This window comes from Etheostoma spectabile, chromosome 23, assembly GCF_008692095.1.
Source record: "Etheostoma spectabile isolate EspeVRDwgs_2016 chromosome 23, UIUC_Espe_1.0, whole genome shotgun sequence".
In the NCBI taxonomy this organism is placed as follows: Eukaryota; Metazoa; Chordata; class Actinopteri; order Perciformes; family Percidae; genus Etheostoma; species Etheostoma spectabile.
The window spans coordinates 6,761,691-6,767,582 of record NC_045755.1 but is presented as its reverse complement, the minus strand read 5'-3'; positions in this window follow the sequence as shown (position 1 = coordinate 6,767,582).

Below are 5,892 nucleotides of genomic sequence, written 5' to 3'. Positions count from 1 at the left end.
AAGAAAGCACTCCATCGGTTTCCTGCTGAGAACCATGGCCTCAGATTTACAGGTGCGGATCCTCATCCCAGCTGCTTCACACTCGGCTGCAAACCGATCCAGTGAGGGCTGAAGGTCGCAGACCGAGGATGCCATAAGGACCACATCATCTGCAAAAAGCAGCAATAAGAGCCCCAGCCCACCGAACTGCAACCCCTCCCCACCCCAACCACGCCTCGTTATCCTGTCCATAAATATTACAAACAAAATTGGTGACAAAGCGCAGCCCTGGCGGAAGCCAACCCTCACCTGGAACGAGTCCGACTTAATGCCGAGAACCGGGACACAGCTCTCGCTTTGGTCATGCAGAGATTGGATATGCACAAACAACAGTCAGAGATTTCCCCCCCCCATCACCCGCAGGCGTAGGGAGACGACCCTCTCGTCCACCGGGGTAAACTCCAATGCAGCGACGCTCAGCCGGGGGCTTGTGAGTATCCCCGCACCCGCCAGGCGTCTCACACCCTGGGCAACTCCAGAGGAGGACAGAGTCCAACCCCTATCCAGGAGTATGGTTCCAGAACCGAGACTGTGCCTAGAGGTAAGCCCCACCAAATCTAACTGATAGCACTCCACCTCCAGCATAAGTTCCGGCTCCTTCCCCCACAGAGAGGTGACATTCCACATCCCCAGAGAACTTTATTAAATCTTACCTGATGAGGCAGACGTGTTTATCTGGACTTGCCATGCTATCGATCGAGAATGCCCACAACTGCAAGCTGGATCTGAAGGGTTTCATTAGACGACTGCGGCCTATCATTAAAGCAGAACTTCTTTTTAATGTGATTAATAATAAACCTACACACTTGTATTCTGTGTATATAAGGCCTATGTGCATATATAAATAATGTTGTCAATGTGCTGGTGCGCTGTCACCGTTAATGTTTTCATCTATTTCAAGTTTTTACTCTGATCTGTAATGGTTCTCCAACACCAGATTTTGTCAAATAGTCTTACGTATCGATATCTTGGGATTGGTAGTAGGTCTCCTCTTTGATAACACGGTAGTCTGTTTTCTAGTAAAAATCTCATATGCGTCAACTGTGCAGTGCATTTTGCAGGTTCTTTTAAAGCAACATGCTTTCTTTGTTATGTGATGTATGATTGTGATGGGCCGGCCCCGCTTTAAACATCTTGCATTGGGGCCTGCGCTGCCTTGTCACGCCACTGTGTAGAATCACAGTTTAGCGGCTTAAAAAAACAGTGTATATTCTAGACTAAGCATGAGTTTCATGCACTAAAGCAAAAAGCAGCTGCAGTATGCTACAAACTTAACCTTAATTAATAATTGCTGGAAGAAATGTTACTACAGTTTGTGGCATTCACCCAGGAAGACCAAATAGCACAAATATTAAAGAGATGTTTTGTTGCAGCAAAATATATTAAACAAGAACTTCTAAAACCATGAATAACAGATATAATATGCTGTAGATATTATTAAATAACCTGAGTTACGTTGTTAACAGTCAAGTCAGACTTTTTACTGTCCTATAAGATCTCTGTCCCTACATATCCTACAATGGCCACAAGATGGCGGTGCTCACCAAGACTTGACATGAAAGAAATCTGCAACACACAAGGCATGGATGGTTTCTGTTCATGGTGCAAATCATTGAAAAAATAAACAATCAGGCTAATGAGACTGTTTGGACGGGTAAATGAACGCAGCAGCCACTCTAAAGTATTGCATTTAACATAAAAGGAAATCTAATTACAAAACAGTAAAAAGGCTTAAAGGCAGCCAAACTATGATGCTGAAGATAAAAATCCAATTTGTGCTGTTCTATTGTGATGGAGTTCTGTAGTCAACCTTTATCTGATCTTAATCTTGCTCTAGTTAACCTTTTATCTGATCTTAATCTTGCTCTAGTTTTACTGGTTTCCTATAATTCCCAGAATGCGTTTTGGATTACCTCTCGGAGATTGAATACATTCAGCTGAAGGTTTTACATAAGACTAGAAAATTTGGAAAATTGACTCCAACAATATGCTGAGGACAGTGAGAATCTTCCTATTCACCCTCATTTTCAAAATGTGTTATACATATATGGAAGCTGTATGCAGATTGTTTAAAACTAAACTCTATTGTGATTTGCTGGAACTATCTGACATGATGTCATGCTGTCTAAGCATGGCTGGTTACCCACAGGGCTAAAAATGCCAGGTACAGTGCCAACAGGAGACATTTGTGGACTTTTCCCTCAAATGATTAGAAACAAAGTAAGAACAAAAAAAACAGGATTTTTTTTTTCAGACTAGCAATTGCACATAGTTTTGGCTTAAGGCCTTCAGGTAAACACTACCATGCTTCCTTCTTTGTCTCTAGCTGTCTGTCCACCTCTCTGTCTCTAAGCCAATGGGATGAAAGTGACAAACACGGAGGCGAGAGACAACAGACAGGGATGAGCTAATCCTTGTTGTGTATAATTCCAGACATTCCGATGGGGTGTTGTTCCCAGGCGGGCTAATCGGTGAGCGCCGACACAGCGCTCCCGCCGGGGTTTGCCCTAAACAAACAAATACAGGCCTTCAGAGCTACAGAGAGTGGAAAACTGATGCAAAACAGGCAAGTGTTAACGTACAGAGGCACTCATGTCCCCAGGGATGCATGAAAAGACATATCTGGACACACGTACGGGTACATAGGGGGAGAGTCAGATAACTGGGACAAAGGGGAAAGGTTCAAGGATGAGAAAAGAATGGACTGGGAGGATGGGAAGATGAGAGGAAATCACTGTCACTCCGGCATTTACAGTATGTACTAGGCTACTTATAGGGATGTTTGGAACTAGCCAAAGAAAACTGTACTATCTGGTAAGCCTGTCTTCCAAGTGACAAATGAATTAAAATTAAGTGAAGAGTACAGGAAAATGAAGTGTAAGTAAAACAGTAAACAGAAGCGAAAGAAAGTAAGAGGTATTGTGGGTCAAAGTGGTGATGGATGACCGGGTACAGAACCTCCTGTAGATAAAAGACTGGGATAGTCAGAAGAGAGGACAAGCAGACCGGGAGCCCGGAGAGAAGAAGACAAGCTTCTTGAAGGAGGAAAGACAGAAGGGCTGTGAAAGAAAGGTACAGTGCGCGTTGGTAGGTCCTGTTGATGAGAATAGGAAAAGCTCTCTTGTACATAGAGACGTCTTTGTTTCTTTTGTGAGTCATTCCAGAAAGGGCACAGCTGTAAACAGTCGAGATCAGTCCATTAGGCCTCAAGGTGCCAGAGCTCCAGTGTTGACTGTGTATCCGGAAAGAAACGGCAAGCTTTAGTCATCAATAAACAGAACAGTCAGATGTGTGTGTGTGTGTGTGTGTGTGTGTGTGGGGGGGGGGGGGGGGGGGGGGGGGGTAATAGGAGGCAGAGACGAGGAGTGAAGGGTTTAGGGGGATAATGGTGCAGAGTTGCACAGGGCAATGATCTCATGCCTCTCCCAGCTGGCAAACAAGGCCTTTTCCATGGGCTCCTATCTCTCTGTCACCCCTCTGCTGTCTCTCCAAATCCCTCCTTCTTTCTCAACCTCTGTCTTTCTTTCTCGCACTCTGCTCTTTTTTCTTTCTTTCTCGCACTCTGCTGAAGTGTTTACACGGGATAGGAATATTTTGTGGCAGTGGTGGGGATTCTTTCCATCCCTGAACTCTCTGTAAATGCTTCGATTCAAAGTGTGTGACAGGGAGAGAGAATAATCCCTTCCCCACATAATCAAACGTAACCTTTAGCTTTACTTCCTGCCTTTTTTTTAAATTAGCAGTCACCTCGCTCATTTTCAACAGGACTAGGGCAAATCCTTAGGGATTGGGCCACGAATGGCAGGTCACTGGTAGCTTGGCAATAAAAGGCTGTGAAAGCAAAAAGATGCCTCGAGCCAGTGACCTCAGGGGAGTCACTGGCCTCGTCCGCTTTGTTGACCTCTGACCTGTCTTGACCCTGGCACACGCCAGGCCTGCTCCTGACTCACGCCCCTCCTCTAGCTTGTGTTTGTTGCCACGTTAAAACCATGTGAGTACGTGCAAACAATCGGCCTCTACCAACCCTTGACACACGCGCACACACACACAGATCAGAGTCCATTTGTTGGAAGGCAACCTGTGACCCTTGACATTTCAAGAGTTGAGGTCAAGCCACATGCCAGTTGGCCAGCTGTGGTGATTCCACACTCCAGTGTTAGTGTTTGTGTGTGAGACATGGGCATTTCGGCAAGACTACCACTACTACAAAGACAACAAAACAATGGCAAAGGCATCAGCAGGGACACAAAGAGCTCACTCAGCACAAACATTGTTGCCGAAAGTAGGGGCAAAATGTGACTTTGGACTCAAAAGGTTACACCAACATCTTCTTTTCTTGTTTAACAGTCATAAAAAACATTTTAATAATTTAACATCTTTGGAAATACTTTCACTTGCTAAAAGTCGATCAGCTTAGCACAAAGACTTGAGGCAGGTGAAACAGCTTCCTTGGCTCTGCGGAGGTTACAAAATCTTGTTTTACACTTCAGTTTTTGAACGGACTAAAACAATTTGCTTCATACAGTATGTAGTATTCAGACATGGGAATGGTATAAATGCTCTAATTTAACTTGGCAAGAGATGTTGCTATTAAATTGTCTTGAATTGTCACCACTAATGAAATTCTCTTGGCCTTCATTGTATTGTGGGACCAACAGAACTATCAGAGACAGATACTGGTTCTCAAAACCTAAAAAAACTAACCCTATTAATCGCTATCTTTAGTGGCTTCAAGTGACAATATCTCCTTGTGTTTTATTTATGAAATGAACAAAGATTCAACATGATTGAAGCGTGTTGCGTGTCTTTTTGTCTGTCAGCCCTCAAACACTTTGATCCGGAGAGATGTCTTTGTTAGGGTGAAAGCGCTGCCAAATCACAGCGCTCCTGTCTTCACTATGAGAGCTCGGATTGGCTGAAAAAGAATAACTAGGATACACAATACAGAAGCTGTTTTTTATCTGCAGGGGGTGGAGTGTGTGCATGCGTGAGTGTGATGACCCCCCACTGTGTGCTAAGCAAAGAGGGTGGGGGTTAGGGGCCAGTGGGTGGATGAGTTCCAGGCCTTTTTCCTGCAGTTCTATAAGCTCCCTTGGTGTGTGTGTGTGTGTGTGTGTGTGTGTGTGTGTGTGTGTGTGTGTGGGTGTGGTTGTGTGTGTGTTTGTGTGTGTTGTGTGGGTGGGGGTGGGTGTGGTGTGTGTGTGTGTGTGTGTGAGAGAGAGAGAGAGAGAGAGAGAGAGACTGGCATGGCTTCAAAAGGATTTGCCAACCCCCCTTTTGTTGGTACAGGCCCACTGTACCAGACCACAGTCATATTCTATACATGATACCAGGAGCCCATCAAAGATAGATGAGAGAGTGTGTGTGAGATGGAGGGGCATCTGCTAATACTGAGTTATTGACAAAAAATGATAGAAGAAAGGGTAAGGAAGATAAACTAGTTAAATACAGAAGGCAGAGAGATGAGGGTAGGGAAAGAAAACTAAGACGCACAGTAAAATCAGAGCGGAACAAAACAGATTACTGTGGAAAAGACAGTAAAGTTTGGGAGGGACAGGGGGGAAAAGACACACATTCACCGCAACACTTGGAGGAATTTGTTGCTGTTATTCACATATGGCTCACATACTAGCCAGCTACTGTATGTGAGGTTGGCCTTTTAACCACTGAGTATGTCACACTGATATACTGCTACTTAAAATCCAAGGCGATGCCAACGATGTACTGTAACCTCCACATGGGAGTTTTCATGCATATTGCTTATGGGCATTCACTGGGGGTTGTATTTCTGAATAAAATGATTTACAAATAAAATTAGGTATTTTTTTTCTCATTTTTCTTTCCACTAATGCT